A 22913-nucleotide genomic window follows, 5' to 3' on the forward strand; every position below is an offset into this window, starting at 1 on the left:
CATCCGGGAGCGGTGTTGAGAGGTCTTAGATGTAACGTAAAATTCAGAGTTTTTTAAAAATAACTGACGAACATTTAATTTTTGGTCTTCCGTGGCGCAATGGTTAGAGCGTTCAGCTGTTATTCAAAAGGTTTGTGGTTCGAGCCCATCCGGGAGCGGTGTTGTGAAGTCTCAGATGTGACGTAAAAAGTCAAAGTTTTTCCACAATACCTGACGAACATTTAATCTTTGGGCTTCCGTTGCACAATGGTTAACGCCCTCGGCTGTTAGCCGAAAGGTTGGTGGTTCGAGCCCATCCGGGAGCGGTGTTGTGAAGTCTCAGATGTGACGTAAATAGTTAAAGTTTTTCCACAATACCTGACGAACATTTAATCTTTGGGCTTCCGTTGCACAATGGTTAACGCCGTCGGCTGTTAACCGAAAGGTTGGTGGTTCGAGCCCATCCGGGAGCGGTGTTGTGAGGTCTCAGATGTGACGTAAAAAGTCAAAGTTTTTCCACAATACCTGACGAACATTTAATCTTTGGGCTTCCGTGGCGCAATGGTTAGCGCGTTCGGCTGTTAACCGAAAGGTTGGTGGTTCGAGCCCATCCGAGAGCGGTGTTGTGAGGTCTCAGATGTGACGTAAAAAGTCAAAGTTTTTCCACAATACCTGACGAACATTTAATCTTTGGGCTTCCGTGGCGCAATGGTTAGCGCGTTCGGCTGTTAACCGAAAGGTTGGTGGTTCGAGCCCACCCGGGAGCGGTGTTGTGAGGTCTTAGATGTAACGTAAAATTCAGAGTTTTTTAAAAATAACTGACGAACATTTAATTTTTGGGCTTCCGTGAAGCAATGGTTAGCGCGTTCGGCTGTTAACCGAAAGGTTGGTGGTTCGAGCCCACCCGGGAGCGGTGTTGTGAGGTCTTAGATGTAACGTAAAATTCAGAGTTTTTTAAAAATAACTGACGAACATTTAATTTTTGGGCTTCCGTGTTGCAATGTTTAGAGCGTTCAGCTGTTATTCAAAAGGTTTGTGGTTCGAGCCCATCCGGGAGCGGTGTTGTGAAGTCTCAGATGTGACGTAAAAAGTCAAAGTTTTTCCACAATACCTGACGAACATTTAATTTTTGGGCTTCCGTGAAGCAATGGTTAGCGCGTTCGGCTGCTAACCGAAAGGTTGGTGGTTCGAGCCCACCCGGGAGCGGTGTTGTGAGGTCTTAGATGTAACGTAAAATTCAGAGTTTTTTAAAAATAACTGACGAACATTTAATTTTTGGGCTTCCGTGAAGCAATGGTTAGCGCGTTCGGCTGTTAACCGAAAGGTTGGTGGTTCGAGCCCACCCGGGAGCGGTGTTGTGAAATCTCACATGTAACGTAAAAATCCAAAGTTTTTCCACAATACCTGACGATCATTTAATCTTTGGGCTTCCGTTGCGCAATGGTTAACGCCGTCGGCTGTTAAACGAAAGGTTGGTGGTTCGAGCCCATCCGGGAGCTGTGTTGTGAGGTCTTAGATGTAACGTAAAATTCAGAGTTTTTTTAAAAATAACTGACGAACATTTAATTTTTGGGCTTCCGTGGCGCAAAGGTTAGAGCGTTCAGCTGTTATTCAAAAGGTTTGTGGTTCGAGCCCATCCGGGAGCGGTGTTGTGAAGTCTCAGATGTGACGTAAATAGTTAAAGTTTTTCCACAATACCTGACGAACATTTAATCTTTGGGCTTCCGTTGCACAATGGTTAACGCCGTCGGCTGTTAACCGAAAGGTTGGTGGTTCGAGCCCATCCGGGGGCGGTGTTGTGAGGTCTCAGATGTGACGTAAAAAGTCAAAGTTTTTCCACAATACCTGACGAACATTTAATCTTTGGGCTTCCGTGGCGCAATGGTTAGCGCGTTCGGCTGTTAACCGAAAGGTTGGTGGTTCGAGCCCACCCGGGAGCGGTGTTGTGAGGTCTTAGATGTAACGTAAAATTCAGAGTTTTTTAAAAATAACTGACGAACATTTAATTTTTGGGCTTCCGTGAAGCAATGGTTAGCGCGTTCGGCTGTTAACCGAAAGGTTGGTGGTTCGAGCCCACCCGGGAGCGGTGTTGTGAAATCTCACATGTAACGTAAAAATCCGAAGTTTTTCCACAATACCTGACGAACATTTAATCTTTGGGCTTCCGTTGCACAATGGTTAACGCCGTCGGCTGTTAACCGAAAGGTTGGTGGTTCGAGCCCATCCGGGAGCGGTGTTGTGAGGTCTCAGATGTGACGTAAAAAGTCAAAGTTTTTCCACAATACCTGACGAACATTTAATTTTTGGGCTTCCGTGAAGCAATGGTTAGCGCGTTCGGCTGTTAACCGAAAGGTTGGTGGTTCGAGCTAACCCGGGAGCGGTGTTGTGAGGTCTTAGATGTAACGTAAAATTCAGAGTTTTTTAAAAATAACTGACGAACATTTAATTTTTGGGCTTCCGTGGCGCAATGTTTAGAGCGTTCAGCTGTTATTCAAAAGGTTTGTGGTTCGAGCCCATCCGGGAGCGTTGTTGTGAGGTCTCAGATGTGACGTAAAAAGTCAAAGTTTTTCCACAATACCTGACGAACATTTAATCTTTGGGCTTCCGTGGCGCAATGGTTAGCGCGTTCGGCTGTTAACCGAAAGGTTGGTGGTTCGAGCCCACCCGGGAGCGGTGTTGTGAGGTCTTAGATGTAACGTAAAATTCAGAGTTTTTTAAAAATAACTGACGAACATTTAATTTTTGGGCTTCCGTGTTGCAATGTTTAGAGCGTTCAGCTGTTATTCAAAAGGTTTGTGGTTCGAGCCCATCCGGGAGCGGTGTTGTGAAGTCTCAGATGTGACGTAAAAAGTCAGTTTTTCCACAATACCTGACGAACATTTAATTTTTGGGCTTCCGTGAAGCAATGGTTAGCGCGTTCGGCTGCTAACCGAAAGGTTGGTGGCTCCAGCCCATCCGGGAGCGGTGTTGAGAGGTCTTAGATGTAACGTAAAATTCAGAGTTTTTTAAAAATAACTGACGAACATTTAATTTTTGGTCTTCCGTGGCGCAATGGTTAGAGCGTTCAGCTGTTATTCAAAAGGTTTGTGGTTCGAGCCCATCCGGGAGCGGTGTTGTGAAGTCTCAGATGTGACGTAAAAAGTCAAAGTTTTTCCACAATACCTGACGAACATTTAATCTTTGGGCTTCCGTTGCGCAATGGTTAACGCCGTCGGCTGTTAACCGAAAGGTCTGTGGCTCGAGCCCATCCGGGAGCGGTGTTGTGAGGTCTTAGATGTAACGTAAAATTCAGAGTTTTTTTAAAAATAACTGACGAACATTTAATTTTTGGGCTTCCGTGGCGCAATGTTTAGAGCGTTCAGCTGTTATTCAAAAGGTTTGTGGTTCGAGCCCATTGGGGAGCGGTGTTGTGAAGTCTCAGATGTGACGTGAAAAGTCAAAGTTTTTCCACAATACCTGACGAACATATAATCTTTGGGCTTCCGTTGCACAATGGTTAACGCCCTCGGCTGTTAGCCGAAAGGTTGGTGGTTCGAGCCCATCCGGGAGCGGTGTTGTGAGGTCTTAGATGTAACGTAAAATTCAGAGTTTTTTAAAAATAACTGACGAACATTAAATTTTTGGTCTTCCGTGGCGCAATGGTTAGAGCGTTCAGCTGTTATTCAAAAGGTTTGTGGTTCGAGCCCATCCGGGAGCGGTGTTGTGAAGTCTCAGATGTGACGTAAAAAGTCAAAGTTTTTCCACAATACCTGACGAACATTTAATCTTTGGGCTTCCGTGGCGCAATGGTTAGCGCGTTTGGCTGTTAACCGAAAGGTTGGTGGTTCGAGCCCACCCAGGAGCGGTGTTGTGAGATCTCACATGTAACGTAAAAATCCAAAGTTTTTCCACAATACCTGACGAACATTTAATCTTTGGGCTTCCGTTGCGCAATGGTTAACGCCGTCGGCTGTTAACCGAAAGGTTGGTGGTTCGAGCCCATCCGGGAGCGGTGTTGTGAGGTCTTAGATGTAACGTAAAATTCAGAGTTTTTTAAAAATAACTGACGAACATTTAATTTTTGGGCTTCCGTGGCGCAATGTTTAGAGCGTTCAGCTTTTATTCAAAAGGTTTGTGGTTCGAGCCCATCCGGGAGCGGTGTTGTGAAGTCTCAGATGTGACGTAAAAAGTCAAAGTTTTTCCACAATACCTGACGAACATTTAATTTTTGGGCTTCCGTGAAGCAATGGTTAGCGCGTTCGGCTGTTAACCGAAAGGTTGGTGGTTCGAGCTAACCCGGGAGCGGTGTTGTGAGGTCTTAGATGTAACGTAAAATTCAGAGTTTTTTAAAAATAACTGACGAACATTTAATTTTTGGGCTTCCGTGGCGCAATGTTTAGAGCGTTCAGCTGTTATTCAAAAGGTTTGTGGTTCGAGCCCATCCGGGAGCGGTGTTGTGAGGTCTCAGATGTGACGTAAAAAGTCAAAGTTTTTCCACAATACCTGACGAACATTTAATCTTTGGGCTTCCGTTGCACAATGGTTAACGCCGTCGGCTGTTAACCGAAAGGTTGGTGGCTCCAGCCCATCCGGGAGCGGTGTTGAGAGGTCTTAGATGTAACGTAAAATTCAGAGTTTTTTAAAAATAACTGACGAACATTAAATTTTTGGTCTTCCGTGGCGCAATGGTTAGAGCGTTCAGCTGTTATTCAAAAGGTTTGTGGTTCGAGCCCATCCGGGAGCGGTGTTGTGAAGTCTCAGATGTGACGTAAAAAGTCAAAGTTTTTCCACAATAACTGACGAACATTTATTCTTTGGGCTTCCGTGGCGCAATGGTTAACGCGTTCGGCTGTTAACCGAAAGGTTGGTGGTTCGAGCCCACCCGGGAGCGGTGTTGTGAGATCTCACATGTAACGTAAAAATCCAAAGTTTTTCCACAATACCTGACGAACATTTAATCTTTGGGCTTCCGTTGCGCAATGGTTAACGCCGTCGGCTGTTAACCGAAAGGTTGGTGGTTCGAGCCCATCCGGGAGCGGTGTTGTGAGGTCTTAGATGTAACGTAAAATTCAGAGTTTTTTAAAAATACCTGACGAACATTTAATCTTTGGGCTTCTGTGGCGCATTGGTTAGCGCGTTCGGCTGTTTACCGAAAGGTTGGTGGTTCGAGCCCACCCGGGAGCGGTGTTGTGAGCTCTCACAAGTAACGTAAAAAGCCAAAGTGTTTCCACAATACCCGACGACCATTTAATTTTTGGGCTTCCGTGGCGCAATGGTTAACGCCGTCGGCTGTTAACCGAAAGGTTGGTGGTTCGAGCCCATCCGGGAGCGGTGTTGTGAGGTCTTAGATGTAACGTAAAATTCAGAGTTTTTTAAAAATAACTGACGAACATTAAATTTTTGGTCTTCCGTGGCGCAATGGTTAGAGCGTTCAGCTGTTATTCAAAAGGTTTGTGGTTCGAGCCCATCCGGGAGCGGTGTTGTGAAGTCTCATATGTGACGTAAAAAGTCAAAGTTTTTCCACAATACCTGACGAACATTTAATCTTTGGGCTTCCGTTGCACAATGGTTAACGCCGTCGGCTGTTAACCGAAAGGTTGGTGGCTCCAGCCCATCCGGGAGCGGTGTTGAGAGGTCTTAGATGTAACGTAAAATTCAGAGTTTTTTAAAAATAACTGACGAACATTTAATTTTTGGGCTTCCGTGGCGCAATGTTTAGAGCGTTCAGCTGTTATTCAAAAGGTTTGTGGTTCGAGCCCATCCGGGAGCGGTGTTGTGAGGTCTCAGATGTGACGTAAAAAGTCAAAGTTTTTCCACAATACCTGACGAACATTTAATCTTTGGGCTTCCGTTGCACAATGGTTAACGCCGTCGGCTGTTAACCGAAAGGTTGGTGGCTCCAGCCCATCCGGGAGCGGTGTTGAGAGGTCTTAGATGTAACGTAAAATTCAGAGTTTTTTAAAAATAACTGACGAACATTAAATTTTTGGTCTTCCGTGGCGCAATGGTTAGAGCGTTCAGCTGTTATTCAAAAGGTTTGTGGTTCGAGCCCATCCGGGAGCGGTGTTGTGAAGTCTCAGATGTGACGTAAAAAGTCAAAGTTTTTCCACAATAACTGACGAACATTTATTCTTTGGGCTTCCGTGGCGCAATGGTTAACGCGTTTGGCTGTTAACCGAAAGGTTGGTGGTTCGAGCCCACCCGGGAGCGGTGTTGTGAGATCTCACATGTAACGTAAAAATCCAAAGTTTTTCCACAATACCTGACGAACATTTAATCTTTGGGCTTCCGTTGCGCAATGGTTAACGCCGTCGGCTGTTAACCGAAAGGTTGGTGGTTCGAGCCCATCCGGGAGCGGTGTTGTGAGGTCTTAGATGTAACGTAAAATTCAGAGTTTTTTAAAAATACCTGACGAACATTTAATCTTTGGGCTTCTGTGGCGCATTGGTTAGCGCGTTCGGCTGTTTACCGAAAGGTTGGTGGTTCGAGCCCACCCGGGAGCGGTGTTGTGAGCTCTCACAAGTAACGTAAAAAGCCAAAGTGTTTCCACAATACCCGACGACCATTTAATTTTTGGGCTTCCGTGGCGCAATGGTTAACGCCGTCGGCTGTTAACCGAAAGGTTGGTGGTTCGAGCCCATCCGGGAGCGGTGTTGTGAGGTCTTAGATGTAACGTAAAATTCAGAGTTTTTTAAAAATAACTGACGAACATTAAATTTTTGGTCTTCCGTGGCGCAATGGTTAGAGCGTTCAGCTGTTATTCAAAAGGTTTGTGGTTCGAGCCCATCCGGGAGCGGTGTTGTGAAGTCTCATATGTGACGTAAAAAGTCAAAGTTTTTCCACAATACCTGACGAACATTTAATCTTTGGGCTTCCGTTGCACAATGGTTAACGCCGTCGGCTGTTAACCGAAAGGTTGGTGGCTCCAGCCCATCCGGGAGCGGTGTTGAGAGGTCTTAGATGTAACGTAAAATTCAGAGTTTTTTAAAAATAACTGACGAACATTTAATTTTTGGTCTTCCGTGGCGCAATGGTTAGAGCGTTCAGCTGTTATTCAAAAGGTTTGTGGTTCGAGCCCATCCGGGAGCGGTGTTGTGAAGTCTCAGATGTGACGTAAAAAGTCAAAGTTTTTCCACAATACCTGACGAACATTTAATCTTTGGGCTTCCGTTGCGCAATGGTTAACGCCGTCGGCTGTTAACCGAAAGGTCTGTGGCTCGAGCCCATCCGGGAGCGGTGTTGTGAGGTCTTAGATGTAACGTAAAATTCAGAGTTTTTTTAAAAATAACTGACGAACATTTAATTTTTGGGCTTCCGTGGCGCAATGTTTAGAGCGTTCAGCTGTTATTCAAAAGGTTTGTGGTTCGAGCCCATTGGGGAGCGGCGTTGTGAAGTCTCAGATGTGACGTGAAAAGTCAAAGTTTTTCCACAATACCTGACGAACATTTAATCTTTGGGCTTCCGTTGCACAATGGTTAACGCCCTCGGCTGTTAGCCGAAAGGTTGGTGGTTCGAGCCCATCCGGGAGAGGTGTTGTGAGGTCTTAGATGTAACGTAAAATTCAGAGTTTTTTAAAAATAACTGACGAACATTAAATTTTTGGTCTTCCGTGGCGCAATGGTTAGAGCGTTCAGCTGTTATTCAAAAGGTTTGTGGTTCGAGCCCATCCGGGAGCGGTGTTGTGAAGTCTCAGATGTGACGTAAAAAGTCAAAGTTTTTCCACAATAACTGACGAATATTTATTCTTTGGGCTTCCGTGGCGCAATGGTTAACGCGTTCGGCTGTTAACCGAAAGGTTGGTGGTTCGAGCCCACCCGGGAGCGGTGTTGTGAGATCTCACATGTAACGTAAAAATCCAAAGTTTTTCCACAATACCTGACGAACATTTAATCTTTGGGCTTCCGTTGCGCAATGGTTAACGCCGTCGGCTGTTAACCGAAAGGTTGGTGGTTCGAGCCCATCCGGGAGCGGTGTTGTGAGGTCTTAGATGTAACGTAAAATTCAGAGTTTTTTAAAAATACCTGACGAACATTTAATCTTTGGGCTTCTGTGGCGCAATGGTTAGCGCGTTCGGCTGTTAACCGAAAGGTTGGTGGTTCGAGCCCACCCGGGAGCGGTGTTGTGAGCTCTCACATGTAACGTAAAAAGCCAAAGTGTTTCCACAATACCCGACGACCATTTAATTTTTGGGCTTCCGTGGCGCAATGGTTAACGCCGTCGGCTGTTAACCGAAAGGTTGGTGGTTCGAGCCCATCCGGGAGCGGTGTTGTGAGGTCTTAGATGTAACGTAAAATTCAGAGTTTTTTAAAAATATCTGACGAACATTAAATTTTTGGTCTTCCGTGGCGCAATGGTTAGAGCGTTCAGCTGTTATTCAAAAGGTTTGTGGTTCGAGCCCATCCGGGAGCGGTGTTGTGAAGTCTCAGATGTGACGTAAAAAGTCAAAGTTTTTCCACAATAACTGACGAACATTTATTCTTTGGGCTTCCGAGGCGCAATGGTTAACGCGTTCGGCTGTTAACCGAAAGGTTGGTGGTTCGAGCCCACCCGGGAGCGGTGTTGTGAGATCTCACATGTAACGTAAAAATCCAAAGTTTTTCCACAATACCTGACGAACATTTAATCTTTGGGCTTCCGTTGCGCAATGGTTAACGCCGTCGGCTGTTAACCGAAAGGTTGGTGGTTCGAGCCCATCCGGGAGCGGTGTTGTGAGGTCTTAGATGTAACGTAAAATTCAGAGTTTTTTAAAAATACGTGACGAACATTTAATCTTTGGGCTTCTGTGGCGCAATGGTTAGCGCGTTCGGCTGTTAATTGAAAGGTTGGTGGTTCGAGCCCACCCGGGAGCGGTGTTGTGAGCTCTCACATGTAACGTAAAAAGCCAAAGTGTTTCCACAATACCCGACGACCATTTAATTTTTGGGCTTCCGTGGCGCAATGGTTAGCGCGTTCGGCTGTTAACCGAAAGGTTGGTGGTTCGAGCCCACCCGGGAGCGGTGTTGTGAGGTCTTAGATGTAACGTAAAATTCAGAGTTTTTTAAAAATAACTGACGAACATTAAATTTTTGGTCTTCCGTGGCGCAATGGTTAGAGCGTTCAGCTGTTATTCAAAAGGTTTGTGGTTCGAGCCCATCCGGGAGCGGTGTTGTGAAGTCTCAGATGTGACGTGAAAAGTCAAAGTTTTTCCACAATACCTGACGAACATTTAATCTTTGGGCTTCCGTTGCAAAATGGTTAACGCCCTCGGCTGTTAGCCGAAAGGTTGGTGGTTCGAGCCCATCCGGGAGCGGTGTTGTGAGGTCTTAGATGTAACGTAAAATTCAGAGTTTTTTAAAAATAACTGACGAACATTAAATTTTTGGTCTTCCGTGGCGCAATGGTTAGAGCGTTCAGCTGTTATTCAAAAGGTTTGTGGTTCGAGCCCATCCGGGAGCGGTGTTGTGAAGTCTCAGATGTGACGTAAAAAGTCAAAGTTTTTCCACAATAACTGACGAACATTTATTCTTTGGGCTTCCGTTGCGCAATGGTTAACGCGTTCGGCTGTTAACCGAAAGGTTGGTGGTTCGACCCCACCCGGGAGCGGTGTTGTGAGCTCTCACATATAACGTAAAAAGCCAAAGTGTTTCCACAATACCCGACGACCATTTAATTTTTGGGCTTCCGTGGCGCAATGGTTAGCGCGTTCGGCTGTTAACCGAAAGGTTGGTGGTTCGAGCCCACCCGGGAGCGGTGTTGTGAGGTCTTAGATGTAACGTAAAATTCAGAGTTTTTTAAAAATAACTGACGAACATTTAATTTTTGGTCTTCCGTGGCGCAATGGTTAGAGCGTTCAGCTGTTATTCAAAAGGTTTGTGGTTCGAGCCCATCCGGGAGCGGTGTTGTGAAGTCTCAGATGTGACGTAAAAAGTCAAAGTTTTTCCACAATACCTGACGAACATTTAATCTTTGGGCTTCTGTGGCGCAATGGTTAGCGCGTTCGGCTGTTAACCGAAAGGTTGGTGGTTCGAGCCCACCCGGGAGCGGTGTTGTGAGATCTCACATGTAACGTAAAAATCCAAAGTTTTCCCACAATACCTGACCGACATTTAATCTTTGGGCTTCCGTTGCGCAATGGTTAACGCCGTCGGCTGTTAACTGAAAGGTTGGTGGTTCGAGCCCATCCGGGAGCGGTGTTGTGAGGTCTTAGATGTAACGTAAAATTCAGAGTTTTTCCACAATACCTGACGAACATTTAATTTTTGGGCTTCCGTGAAGCAATGGTTAGCGCGTTCGGCTGTTAACCGAAAGGTTGGTGGTTCGAGCCCACCCGGGAGCGGTGTTGTGAGGTCTTAGATGTAACGTAAAATTCAGAGTTTTTTAAAAATAACTGACGAACATTTAATTTTTGGGCTTCCGTGAAGCAATGGTTAGCGCGTTCGGCTGTTAACCGAAAGGTTGGTGGTTCGAGCCCACCCGGGAGCGGTGTTGTGAAATCTCACCTGTAACGTAAAAATCCAAAGTTTTTCCACAATACCTGACGATCATTTAATCTTTGGGCTTCCGTTGCGCAATGGTTAACGCCGTCGGCTGTTAACCGAAAGGTTGGTGGTTCGAGCCCATCCGGGAGCTGTGTTGTGAGGTCTTAGATGTAACGTAAAATTCAGAGTTTTTTTAAAAATAACTGACGAACATTTAATTTTTGGGCTTCCGTGGCGCAAAGGTTAGAGCGGACAGCTGTTATTCAAAAGGTTTGTGGTTCGAGCCCATCCGGGAGCGGTGTTGTGAAGTCTCAGATGTGACGTAAATAGTTAAAGTTTTTCCACAATACCTGACGAACATTTAATCTTTGGGCTTCCGTTGCACAATGGTTAACGCCGTCGGCTGTTAACCGAAAGGTTGGTGGTTCGAGCCCATCCGGGAGCGGTGTTGTGAGGTCTCAGATGTGACGTAAAAAGTCAAAGTTTTTCCACAATACCTGACGAACATTTAATCTTTGGGCTTCCGTGGCGCAATGGTTAGCGCGTTCGGCTGTTAACCGAAAGGTTGGTGGTTCGAGCCCATCCGAGAGCGGTGTTGTGAGGTCTCAGATGTGACGTAAAAAGTCAAAGTTTTTCCACAATACCTGACGAACATTTAATCTTTGGGCTTCCGTGGCGCAATGGTTAGCGCGTTCGGCTGTTAACCGAAAGGTTGGTGGTTCGAGCCCACCCGGGAGCGGTGTTGTGAGGTCTTAGATGTAACGTAAAATTCAGAGTTTTTTAAAAATAACTGACGAACATTTAATTTTTGGGCTTCCGTGAAGCAATGGTTAGCGCGTTCGGCTGTTAACCGAAAGGTTGGTGGTTCGAGCCCACCCGGGAGCGGTGTTGTGAGGTCTTAGATGTAACGTAAAATTCAGAGTTTTTTAAAAATAACTGACGAACATTTAATTTTTGGGCTTCCGTGTTGCAATGTTTAGAGCGTTCAGCTGTTATTCAAAAGGTTTGTGGTTCGAGCCCATCCGGGAGCGGTGTTGTGAAGTCTCAGATGTGACGTAAAAAGTCAAAGTTTTTCCACAATACCTGACGAACATTTAATTTTTGGGCTTCCGTGAAGCAATGGTTAGCGCGTTCGGCTGCTAACCGAAAGGTTGGTGGTTCGAGCCCACCCGGGAGCGGTGTTGTGAGGTCTTAGATGTAACGTAAAATTCAGAGTTTTTTAAAAATAACTGACGAACATTTAATTTTTGGGCTTCCGTGAAGCAATGGTTAGCGCGTTCGGCTGTTAACCGAAAGGTTGGTGGTTCGAGCCCACCCGGGAGCGGTGTTGTGAAATCTCACATGTAACGTAAAAATCCAAAGTTTTTCCACAATACCTGACGATCATTTAATCTTTGGGCTTCCGTTGCGCAATGGTTAACGCCGTCGGCTGTTAAACGAAAGGTTGGTGGTTCGAGCCCATCCGGGAGCTGTGTTGTGAGGTCTTAGATGTAACGTAAAATTCAGAGTTTTTTTAAAAATAACTGACGAACATTTAATTTTTGGGCTTCCGTGGCGCAAAGGTTAGAGCGTTCAGCTGTTATTCAAAAGGTTTGTGGTTCGAGCCCATCCGGGAGCGGTGTTGTGAAGTCTCAGATGTGACGTAAATAGTTAAAGTTTTTCCACAATACCTGACGAACATTTAATCTTTGGGCTTCCGTTGCACAATGGTTAACGCCGTCGGCTGTTAACCGAAAGGTTGGTGGTTCGAGCCCATCCGGGGGCGGTGTTGTGAGGTCTCAGATGTGACGTAAAAAGTCAAAGTTTTTCCACAATACCTGACGAACATTTAATCTTTGGGCTTCCGTGGCGCAATGGTTAGCGCGTTCGGCTGTTAACCGAAAGGTTGGTGGTTCGAGCCCACCCGGGAGCGGTGTTGTGAGGTCTTAGATGTGACGTAAAAAGTCAAAGTTTTTCCACAATACCTGACGAACATTTAATCTTTGGGCTTCCGTGGCGCAATGGTTAGCGCGTTCGGCTGTTAACCGAAAGGTTGGCGGTTCGAGCCCACCCGGGAGCGGTGTTGTGAGATCTCACATGTAACGTAAAAATCCGAAGTTTTTCCACAATACCTGACGAACATTTAATCTTTGGGCTTCCGTTGCGCAATGTTTAACGCCGTCGGCTGTTAACCGAAAGGTTGGTGGTTCGAGCCCATCCGGGAGCGGTGTTGTGAGGTCTCAGATGTGACGTAAAAAGTCAAAGTTTTTCCACAATACCTGACGAACATTTAATTTTTGGGCTTCCGTGAAGCAATGGTTAGCGCGTTCGGCTGTTAACCGAAAGGTTGGTGGTTCGAGCCCACCCGGGAGCGGTGTTGTGAGGTCTTAGATGTAACGTAAAATTCAGAGTTTTTTAAAAATATCTGACGAACATTTAATTTTTGGGCTTCCGTGGCGCAATGGTTAGCGCGTTCAGCTGTTATTCAAAAGGTTTGAGGTTCGAGCCCATCCGGGAGCGGTGTTTTGAAGTCTCGGATGTGACGTACAAAGTCAGAGTTTTTCCACAATACCTGACGACCATATCATTTCTGAGCTTCCTTGGCTCGAAGGTTAGCGCGTTCGGATGTTAACCAAAAGGTTGGTGGTTCGAGCCCACCCGGCTGCCGTGTTGTGAAGTCTCAAATGTAACGTAAAAAGCCAAAGTTTTTCCACAATACCTGACGACCGTTTAATTTTTGAGCTTCCGTGGCGCAATGGTTAGCGCGTTCGGCTGTTAACCGAAAGGTTGGTGGTTCGAGCCCACCCGGGAGCGGTGTTGTGAGATCTCAAACGTATTGTCAAATGCCAAAGTTTTTCCACAATACCTGACAAACATTTAATCTTTGGGCTTCCGTGGCGCAATGGTTAGCGCGTTCGGCTGTTAACTGAAAGGTTGGTGGTTCGAGACCATCCGGGAGCGGTGTTGTGAGGTCTCAGATGTGACGGAAAAAGTCAAAGTTTTTCCACAATACCTGACGACCATTTAATTTTTGAGCTTCCGTGGCGCAATGGTTAGCGCGTTCGGCTGTTAACCGAAAGGTTGGTGGTTCGAGCCCATCCGGGAGTGGTGTTGTGAGGTCTCAGATGTGACGTAAAAAGTCAAAGTTTTTCCACAATACCTGACGAACATTTAATCTTTGGGCTTCCGTAGCACAATGTTTAACGCCGTCGGCTGTTAACCGAAAGGTTGGTGGTTCGAGCCCATCCGGGAGCGGTGTTGTGAGGTCTTAGATGTAACGTAAAATTCAGAGTTTTTTAAAAATATCTGACGAACATTTAATTTTTGGGCTTCCGTGACGCAATGGTTAGCGCGTTCAGCTGTTATTCAAAAGGTTTGAGGTTCGAGCCCATCCGGGAGCGGTGTTTTGAAGTCTCGGATGTGACGTACAAAGTCAGAGTTTTTCCACAATACCTGACGACCATTTCATTTCTGAGCTTCCTTGGCTCGAAGGCTAGCGCGTTCGGATGTTAACCAAAAGGTTGGTGGTTCGAGCCCACCCGGCTGCCGTGTTGTGAAGTCTCAAATGTAACGTAAAAAGCCAAAGTTTTCCACAATACCTGACGACCGTTTAATTTTTGAGCTTCCGTGGCGCAATGGTTAGCGCGTTTGGCTGTTAACCGAAAGGTTGGTGGTTCGAGCCCACCCGGGAGCGGTGTTGTGAGATCTCAAACGTAATGTCAAATGCCAAAGTTTTTCCACAATACCTGACAAACATTTAATCTTTGGGCTTCCGTGGCGCAATGGTTAGCGCGTTCGGCTGTTAACTGAAAGGTTGGTGGTTCGAGCACATCCGGGAGCGGTGTTGTGAAGTCTCAGATGTGACGTAAAAAGTCAAAGTTTTTCCACAATACCTGACGAACATTTAATCTTTGGGCTTCCGTGGCGCAATGGTTAGCGCGTTCGGCTGTTAACCGAAAGGTTGGTGGTTCGAGCCCATCCGTGAGCGGTGTTGTGAGGTCTTAGATGTGACGTAAAAAGTCAAAATTTTTCCACAATACCTGACGAACATTTAATTTTTGGGCTTCCGTGGCGCAATGGTTAGCGCGTTCGGCTGTTAACCGAAAGGTTGGTGGTTCGAGCCCACCCGGGAGCGGTGTTGTGAAATCTCATATGTAACGTAAAAATCCAAACTTTTTCCACAATACCTGACGAACATTTAATCGTTGGGCTTCCGTTGCGCAATGGCTAACGCCGTCGGCTGTTACCGAAAGGTTGGTGGTTCGAGCCCATCCGGGAGCGGTGTTGTGAGGTCTTAGATGTAACGTAAAATTCAGAGTTTTTTAAAAATAACTGACGAACATTTAATTTTTGGGCTTCCTTGGCGCAATGGTTAGAGCGTTCAGCTGTTATTCAAAAGGTTTGTGGTTCGAGCCCATCCGGGAGCGGTGTTGTGAAGTCTCAGATGTGACGTAAAAAGTCAAAGTTTTTCCACAATACCTGACGACCATTTCATTTCTGAGCTTCCTTGGCTCCATGGTTAGCGTGTTCGGATGTTAACCTTAAGGTTTGTGGTTCGAGCCCACCCGGGAGCAGTGTTGTGAAGTCTCAAATGTAACGTAAAAAGTCAAAGTTTTTCCACATACCTGACGACCATTTAATTTTTGAGCTTCCGTGGCGCAATGGTTAGCGCGTTCGGCTGTTAACCGAAAGGTTGGTGGTTCGAGCCCATCCGGGAGCGGTGTTGTGAGGTCTCAGATGTGACGTAAAAAGTCAAAGTTTTTCCACAATACCTGACGACCATTTCATTTCTGAGCTTCCTTGGCGCAATGGTTAGCGCGTTCGGCTGTTAACCGAAAGGTTGGTGGTTCGAGCCCATCCGTGAGCGGTGTTGTGAGGTCTTAGATGTAACGTAAAAAGTCAAAGTTTTTCCACAATACCTGACGAACATTTAATCTTTGGGCTTCCGTGGCGCAATGGTTAGCGCGTTCGGCTGTTAACCGAAAGGTTGGTGGTTCGAGCCCATCCGTGAGCGGTGTTGTGAGGTCTTAGATGTGACGTAAAAAGTCAAAATTTTTCCACAATACCTGACGAACATTTAATTTTTGGGCTTCCGTGGCGCAATGGTTAGCGCGTTCGGCTGTTAACCGAAAGGTTGGTGGTTCGAGCCCACCCGGGAGCGGTGTTGTGAAATCTCATATGTAACGTAAAAATCCAAACTTTTTCCACAATACCTGACGAACATTTAATCGTTGGGCTTCCGTTGCGCAATGGTTAACGCCGTCGGCTGTTACCGAAAGGTTGGTGGTTCGAGCCCATCCGGGAGCGGTGTTGTGAAGTCTCAGATGTGACGTAAAAAGTCAAAGTTTTTCCACAATACCTGACGAACATTTAATCTTTGGGCTTCCGTTGCACAATGGTTAACGCCGTCGGCTGTTAACCGAAAGGTTGGTGGTTCGAGCCCATCCGGGAGCGGTGTTGTGAGGTCTTAGATATAACGTAAAATTCAGAGTTTTTTAAAAATAACTGACGAACATTTAATTTTTGGTCTTCCGTGGCGCAATGGTTATAGCGTTCAGATGTTATTCAAAAGGTTTGTGGTTCGAGCCCATCCGGGAGCGGTGTTGTGAAGTCTCAGATGTGACGTAAAAAGTCAAAGTTTTTCCACAATACCTGACGAACATTTAATCTTTGGGCTTCCGTTGCGCAATGGTTAACGCCGTCGGCTGTTAACCGAAAGGTTGGTGGTTTGAGCCCATCCGGGAGCGGTGTTGTGAGGTCTTAGATGTAACGTAAAAAGTCAAAGTTTTTCCACAATACCTGACGAACATTTAATCTTTGGGCTTCCGTGGCGCAATGGTTAGCGCGTTCGGCTGTTAACCGAAAGGTTGGTGGTTCGAGCCCATCCGTGAGCGGTGTTGTGAGGTCTTAGATGTGACGTAAAAAGTCAAAATTTTTCCACAATACCTGACGAACATTTAATTTTTGGGCTTCCGTGGCGCAATGGTTAGCGCGTTCGGCTGTTAACCGAAAGGTTGGTGGTTCGAGCCCACCCGGGAGCGGTGTTGTGAAATCTCATATGTAACGTAAAAATCCAAACTTTTTCCACAATACCTGACGAACATTTAATCGTTGGGCTTCCGTTGCGCAATGGTTAACGCCGTCGGCTGTTACCGAAAGGTTGGTGGTTCGAGCCCATCCGGGAGCGGTGTTGTGAAGTCTCAGATGTGACGTAAAAAGTCAAAGTTTTTCCACAATACCTGACGAACATTTAATCTTTGGGCTTCCGTTGCACAATGGTTAACGCCGTCGGCTGTTAACCGAAAGGTTGGTGGTTCGAGCCCATCCGGGAGCGGTGTTGTGAGGTCTTAGATATAACGTAAAATTCAGAGTTTTTTAAAAATAACTGACGAACATTTAATTTTTGGTCTTCCGTGGCGCAATGGTTATAGCGTTCAGATGTTATTCAAAAGGTTTGTGGTTCGAGCCCATCCGGGAGCGGTGTTGTGAAGTCTCAGATGTGACGTAAAAAGTCAAAGTTTTTCCACAATACCTGACGAACATTTAATCTTTGGGCTTCCGTTGCGCAATGGTTAACGCCGTCGGCTGTTAACCGAAAGGTTGGTGGTTTGAGCCCATCCGGGAGCGGTGTTGTGAGGTCTTAGATGTAACGTAAAAAGTCAAAGTTTTTCCACAATACCTGACGAACATTTAATCTTTGGGCTTCCGTGGCGCAATGGTTAGCGCGTTCGGCTGTTAACCGAAAGGTTGGTGGTTCGAGCCCATCCGTGAGCGGTGTTGTGAGGTCTTAGATGTGACGTAAAAAGTCAAAATTTTTCCACAATACCTGACGAACATTTAATTTTTGGGCTTCCGTGGCGCAATGGTTAGCGCGTTCGGCTGTTAACCGAAAGGTTGGTGGTTCGAGCCCATCCGGGAGCGGTGTTGTGAAGTCTCAGATGTGACGTAAAAAGTCAAAGTTTTTCCACAATACCTGACGAACATTTAATCGTTGGGCTTCCGTTGCGCAATGGCTAACGCCGTCGGCTGTTACCGAAAGGTTGGTGGTTCGAGCCCATCCGGGAGCGGTGTTGTGAGGTCTTAGATGTAACGTAAAATTCAGAGTTTTTTAAAAATAACTGACGAACATTTAATTTTTGGGCTTCCTTGGCGCAATGGTTAGAGCGTTCAGCTGTTATTCAAAAGGTTTGTGGTTCGAGCCCATCCGGGAGCGGTGTTGTGAAGTCTCAGATGTGACGTAAAAAGTCAAAGTTTTTCCACAATACCTGACGACCATTTCATTTCTGAGCTTCCTTGGCTCCATGGTTAGCGTGTTCGGATGTTAACCTTAAGGTTTGTGGTTCGAGCCCACCCGGGAGCAGTGTTGTGAAGTCTCAAATGTAACGTAAAAAGTCAAAGTTTTTCCACATACCTGACGACCATTTAATTTTTGAGCTTCCGTGGCGCAATGGTTAGCGCGTTCGGCTGTTAACCGAAAGGTTGGTGGTTCGAGCCCATCCGGGAGCGGTGTTGTGAGGTCTCAGATGTGACGTAAAAAGTCAAAGTTTTTCCACAATACCTGACGACCATTTCATTTCTGAGCTTCCTTGGCGCAATGGTTAGCGCGTTCGGCTGTTAACCGAAAGGTTGGTGGTTCGAGCCCATCCGTGAGCGGTGTTGTGAGGTCTTAGATGTAACGTAAAAAGTCAAAGTTTTTCCACAATACCTGACGAACATTTAATCTTTGGGCTTCCGTGGCGCAATGGTTAGCGCGTTCGGCTGTTAACCGGAATTTTGGTGGTTCGAGCCCATCCGTGAGCGGTGTTGTGAGGTCTTAGATGTGACGTAAAAAGTCAAAATTTTTCCACAATACCTGACGAACATTTAATTTTTGGGCTTCCGTGGCGCAATGGTTAGCGCGTTCGGCTGTTAACCGAAAGGTTGGTGGTTCGAGCCCACCCGGGAGCGGTGTTGTGAAATCTCATATGTAACGTAAAAATCCAAACTTTTTCCACAATACCTGACGAACATTTAATCGTTGGGCTTCCGTTGCGCAATGGTTAACGCCGTCGGCTGTTACCGAAAGGTTGGTGGTTCGAGCCCATCCGGGAGCGGTGTTGTGAGGTCTTAGATGTAACGTAAAATTCAGAGTTTTTTAAAAATAACTGACGAACATTTAATTTTTGGGCTTCCTTGGCGCAATGGTTAGAGCGTTCAGCTGTTATTCAAAAGGTTTGTGGTTCGAGCCCATCCGGGAGCGGTGTTGTGAAGTCTCAGATATGACGTAAAAAGTCAAAGTTTTTCCACAATACCTGACGAACATTTAATTTTTGGGCTTCCGTGGCGCAATGGTTAGCGCGTTCGGCTGTTAACCGAAAGGTTGGTGGTTCGAGCCCATCCGTGAGCGGTGTTGTGAGGTCTTAGATGTGACGTAAAAAGTCAAAATTTTTCCACAATACCTGACGAACATTTAATTTTTGGGCTTCCGTGGCGCAATGGTTAGCGCGTTCGGCTGTTAACCGAAAGGTTGGTGGTTCGAGCCCATCCGGGAGCGGTGTTGTGAAGTCTCAGATGTGACGTAAAAAGTCAAAGTTTTTCCACAATACCTGACGAACATTTAATCGTTGGGCTTCCGTTGCGCAATGGCTAACGCCGTCGGCTGTTACCGAAAGGTTGGTGGTTCGAGCCCATCCGGGAGCGGTGTTGTGAGGTCTTAGATGTAACGTAAAATTCAGAGTTTTTTAAAAATAACTGACGAACATTTAATTTTTGGGCTTCCTTGGCGCAATGGTTAGAGCGTTCAGCTGTTATTCAAAAGGTTTGTGGTTCGAGCCCATCCGGGAGCGGTGTTGTGAAGTCTCAGATGTGACGTAAAAAGTCAAAGTTTTTCCACAATACCTGACGACCATTTCATTTCTGAGCTTCCTTGGCTCCATGGTTAGCGTGTTCGGATGTTAACCTTAAGGTTTGTGGTTCGAGCCCACCCGGGAGCAGTGTTGTGAAGTCTCAAATGTAACGTAAAAAGTCAAAGTTTTTCCACATACCTGACGACCATTTAATTTTTGAGCTTCCGTGGCGCAATGGTTAGCGCGTTCGGCTGTTAACCGAAAGGTTGGTGGTTCGAGCCCATCCGGGAGCGGTGTTGTGAGGTCTCAGATGTGACGTAAAAAGTCAAAGTTTTTCCACAATACCTGACGACCATTTCATTTCTGAGCTTCCTTGGCGCAATGGTTAGCGCGTTCGGCTGTTAACCGAAAGGTTGGTGGTTCGAGCCCATCCGTGAGCGGTGTTGTGAGGTCTTAGATGTAACGTAAAAAGTCAAAGTTTTTCCACAATACCTGACGAACATTTAATCTTTGGGCTTCCGTGGCGCAATGGTTAGCGCGTTCGGCTGTTAACCGAAAGGTTGGTGGTTCGAGCCCATCCGTGAGCGGTGTTGTGAGGTCTTAGATGTGACGTAAAAAGTCAAAATTTTTCCACAATACCTGACGAACATTTAATTTTTGGGCTTCCGTGGCGCAATGGTTAGCGCGTTCGGCTGTTAACCGAAAGGTTGGTGGTTCGAGCCCACCCGGGAGCGGTGTTGTGAAATCTCATATGTAACGTAAAAATCCAAACTTTTTCCACAATACCTGACGAACATTTAATCGTTGGGCTTCCGTTGCGCAATGGTTAACGCCGTCGGCTGTTACCGAAAGGTTGGTGGTTCGAGCCCATCCGGGAGCGGTGTTGTGAGGTCTTAGATGTAACGTAAAATTAAGAGTTTTTTAAAAATAACTGACGAACATTTAATTTTTGGGCTTCCTTGGCGCAATGGTTAGAGCGTTCAGCTGTTATTCAAAAGGTTTGTGGTTCGAGCCCATCCGGGAGCGGTGTTGTGAAGTCTCAGATGTGACGTAAAAAGTCAAAGTTTTTCCACAATACCTGACGACCATTTCATTTCTGAGCTTCCTTGTCTCCATGGTTAGCGTGTTCGGATGTTAACCTTAAGGTTGGTGGTTCGAGCCCACCCGGGAGCAGTGTTGTGAAGTCTCAAATGTAACGTAAAAAGTCAAAGTTTTTCCACATACCTGACGACCATTTCATTTCTGAGCTTCCGTGGCGCAATGGTTAGCGCGTTCGGCTGTTAACCGAAAGGTTGGTGGTTCGAGCCCATCCGGGAGCGGTGTTGTGAGGTCTTAGATGTAACGTAAAATTCAGAGTTTTTTAAAAATAACTGACGAACATTTAATTTTTGGGCTTCCGTGGCGCAATGGTTAGCGCGTTCGGCTGTTAACCGAAAGGTTGGTGGTTCGAGCCCATCCGGGAGCGGTAATGTGAGGTCTTAGATGTAACGTAAAATTCAGAGTTTTTTAAAAATACCTGACGAATATTTAATCTTTGGGCTTCCGTGGCGCAATGGTTAGCGCGTTCGGCTGTTAACCGAAAGGTTGGTGGTTCGAACCCACCCGGGATCGGTGTTGTGAGCTCTCACATGTAACGTAAAAAGCCAAAGTGTTTCCACAATAGCCGACGACCATTTAATTTTTGGGCTTCCGTTGCGCAATGGTTAACGCCGTCGGCTGTTAACCGAAAGGTTGGTGGTTCGAGCCCATCCGGGAGCTGTGTTGTGAGGTCTTAGATGTAACGTAAAATTCAGAGTTTTTTAATAATAACTGACGAACATTTAATTTTTGGGCTTCCGTGGCGCAATGGTTAGAGCGTTCAGCTGTTATTCAAAAGGTTTGTGGTTCGAGCCCATCCGGGAGCGGTGTTGTGAAGTCTCAGATGTGACGTAAAAAGTCAAAGTTTTTCCACAATACCTGACGAACATTTAATCTTTGGGCTTCCGTTGCACAATGGTTAACGCCGTCGGCTGTTAACCGAAAGGTTGGTGGTTCGAGCCCATCCGGGAGCGGTGTTGTGAGGTCTTAGATGTAACTTAAAATTCAGAGTTTTTTAAAAATAACTGACGAACATTTAATTTTTGGGCTTCCGTGGTGCAATGGTTAGAGCGTTCAGCTGTTATTCAAAAGGTTTGTGGTTCGAGCCCATCCGGGAGCGGTGTTGTGAAGTCTCAGATGTGACGTAAAAAGTCAAAGTTTTTCCACAATACCTGACGACCATTTCATTTCTGAGCTTCCTTGTCTCCATGGTTAGCGTGTTCGGATGTTAACCTTAAGGTTGGTGGTTCGAGCCCACCCGGGAGCAGTGTTGTGAAGTCTCAAATGTAACGTAAAAAGTCAAAGTTTTTCCACATACCTGACGACCATTTAATTTTGAGCTTCCGTGGCGCAATGGTTAGCGCGTTCGGCTGTTAACCGAAAGGTTGGTGGTTCAAGCCCATCCGGGAGCGGTGTTGTGAGGTCTCAGATGTGACGTAAAAAGTCAAAGTTTTTCCACAATACCTGACGACCATTTCATTTCTGAGCTTCCTTGGCGCAATGGTTAGCGCGTTCGGCTGTTAACCGAAAGGTTGGTGGTTCGAGCCCATCCGTGAGCGGTGTTGTGAGGTCTTAGATGTAACGTAAAAAGTCAAAGTTTTTCCACAATACCTGACGAACATTTAATCTTTGGGCTTCCGTGGCGCAATGGTTAGCGCGTTCGGCTGTTAACCGAAAGGTTGGTGGTTCGAGCCCATCCGTGAGCGGTGTTGTGAGGTCTTAGATGTGACGTAAAAAGTCAAAATTTTTCCACAATACCTGACGAACATTTAATTTTTGGGCTTCCGTGGCGCAATGGTTAGCGCGTTCGGCTGTTAACCGAAAGGTTGGTGGTTCGAGCCCACCCGGGAGCGGTGTTGTGAAATCTCATATGTAACGTAAAAATCCAAACTTTTTCCACAATACCTGACGAACATTTAATCGTTGGGCTTCCGTTGCGCAATGGTTAACGCCGTCGGCTGTTACCGAAAGGTTGGTGGTTCGAGCCCATCCGGGAGCGGTGTTGTGAGGTCTTAGATGTAACGTAAAATTCAGAGTTTTTTAAAAATAACTGACGAACATTTAATTTTTGGGCTTCCTTGGCGCAATGGTTAGAGCGTTCAGCTGTTATTCAAAAGGTTTGTGGTTCGAGCCCATCCGGGAGCGGTGTTGTGAAGTCTCAGATGTGACGTAAAAAGTCAAAGTTTTTCCACAATACCTGACGACCATTTCATTTCTGAGCTTCCTTGTCTCCATGGTTAGCGTGTTCGGATGTTAACCTTAAGGTTGGTGGTTCGAGCCCACCCGGGAGCAGTGTTGTGAAGTCTCAAATGTAACGTAAAAAGTCAAAGTTTTTCCACATACCTGACGACCATTTAATTTTTGAGCTTCCGTGGCGCAATGGTTAGCGCGTTCGGCTGTTAACCGAAAGGTTGGTGGTTCGAGCCCATCCGGGAGCGGTGTTGTGAGGTCTCAGATGTGACGTAAAAAGTCAAAGTTTTTCCACAATACCTGACGACCATTTCATTTCTGAGCTTCCTTGGCGCAATGGTTAGCGCGTTCGGCTGTTAACCGAAAGGTTGGTGGTTCGAGCCCATCCGTGAGCGGTGTTGTGAGGTCTTAGATGTGACGTAAAAAG

At 46.2% G+C, this 22913-nt stretch overlaps 16 non-coding genes across 16 annotated transcripts; all 16 read left to right on the forward strand.

Annotated features, from left to right (window-relative positions):
* Positions 1 to 673: 673 nt before the first annotated feature.
* Positions 674 to 746, forward strand: TRNAN-GUU (transfer RNA asparagine (anticodon GUU)). Its single transcript has one exon. It is a non-coding gene; the product is annotated as a tRNA-Asn (tRNA).
* A 366-nt stretch (positions 747 to 1112) lies between these two features.
* On the forward strand, positions 1113 to 1185 carry TRNAS-GCU (transfer RNA serine (anticodon GCU)). Its single transcript has one exon. It is a non-coding gene; the product is annotated as a tRNA-Ser (tRNA).
* Positions 1186 to 1846: 661 nt separating this feature from the next.
* On the forward strand, positions 1847 to 1919 carry TRNAN-GUU (transfer RNA asparagine (anticodon GUU)). The gene has a single exon. It is a non-coding gene; the product is annotated as a tRNA-Asn (tRNA).
* A 660-nt stretch (positions 1920 to 2579) lies between these two features.
* TRNAN-GUU (transfer RNA asparagine (anticodon GUU)) lies at positions 2580 to 2652 on the forward strand. Its single transcript has one exon. It is a non-coding gene; the product is annotated as a tRNA-Asn (tRNA).
* A 6229-nt stretch (positions 2653 to 8881) lies between these two features.
* On the forward strand, positions 8882 to 8954 carry TRNAN-GUU (transfer RNA asparagine (anticodon GUU)). The gene has a single exon. It is a non-coding gene; the product is annotated as a tRNA-Asn (tRNA).
* A 660-nt stretch (positions 8955 to 9614) lies between these two features.
* TRNAN-GUU (transfer RNA asparagine (anticodon GUU)) lies at positions 9615 to 9687 on the forward strand. The gene has a single exon. It is a non-coding gene; the product is annotated as a tRNA-Asn (tRNA).
* A 1394-nt stretch (positions 9688 to 11081) lies between these two features.
* Positions 11082 to 11154, forward strand: TRNAN-GUU (transfer RNA asparagine (anticodon GUU)). Its single transcript has one exon. It is a non-coding gene; the product is annotated as a tRNA-Asn (tRNA).
* Positions 11155 to 11520: 366 nt separating this feature from the next.
* Positions 11521 to 11593, forward strand: TRNAS-GCU (transfer RNA serine (anticodon GCU)). The gene has a single exon. It is a non-coding gene; the product is annotated as a tRNA-Ser (tRNA).
* A 661-nt stretch (positions 11594 to 12254) lies between these two features.
* Positions 12255 to 12327, forward strand: TRNAN-GUU (transfer RNA asparagine (anticodon GUU)). The gene has a single exon. It is a non-coding gene; the product is annotated as a tRNA-Asn (tRNA).
* Positions 12328 to 13135: 808 nt separating this feature from the next.
* TRNAN-GUU (transfer RNA asparagine (anticodon GUU)) lies at positions 13136 to 13208 on the forward strand. Its single transcript has one exon. It is a non-coding gene; the product is annotated as a tRNA-Asn (tRNA).
* Positions 13209 to 14456: 1248 nt separating this feature from the next.
* On the forward strand, positions 14457 to 14529 carry TRNAN-GUU (transfer RNA asparagine (anticodon GUU)). Its single transcript has one exon. It is a non-coding gene; the product is annotated as a tRNA-Asn (tRNA).
* A 953-nt stretch (positions 14530 to 15482) lies between these two features.
* Positions 15483 to 15555, forward strand: TRNAN-GUU (transfer RNA asparagine (anticodon GUU)). The gene has a single exon. It is a non-coding gene; the product is annotated as a tRNA-Asn (tRNA).
* An 807-nt stretch (positions 15556 to 16362) lies between these two features.
* On the forward strand, positions 16363 to 16435 carry TRNAN-GUU (transfer RNA asparagine (anticodon GUU)). The gene has a single exon. It is a non-coding gene; the product is annotated as a tRNA-Asn (tRNA).
* Positions 16436 to 18268: 1833 nt separating this feature from the next.
* On the forward strand, positions 18269 to 18341 carry TRNAN-GUU (transfer RNA asparagine (anticodon GUU)). Its single transcript has one exon. It is a non-coding gene; the product is annotated as a tRNA-Asn (tRNA).
* A 1539-nt stretch (positions 18342 to 19880) lies between these two features.
* TRNAN-GUU (transfer RNA asparagine (anticodon GUU)) lies at positions 19881 to 19953 on the forward strand. The gene has a single exon. It is a non-coding gene; the product is annotated as a tRNA-Asn (tRNA).
* Positions 19954 to 22076: 2123 nt separating this feature from the next.
* On the forward strand, positions 22077 to 22149 carry TRNAN-GUU (transfer RNA asparagine (anticodon GUU)). The gene has a single exon. It is a non-coding gene; the product is annotated as a tRNA-Asn (tRNA).
* Positions 22150 to 22913: the final 764 nt, after the last annotated feature.

Source organism: Phalangium opilio, unplaced genomic scaffold, assembly GCF_054372755.1.
Source record: "Phalangium opilio isolate 3A_F unplaced genomic scaffold, DU_Popi_V2 ptg000352l_1, whole genome shotgun sequence".
NCBI lineage: Eukaryota > Metazoa > Arthropoda > Arachnida > Opiliones > Phalangiidae > Phalangium > Phalangium opilio.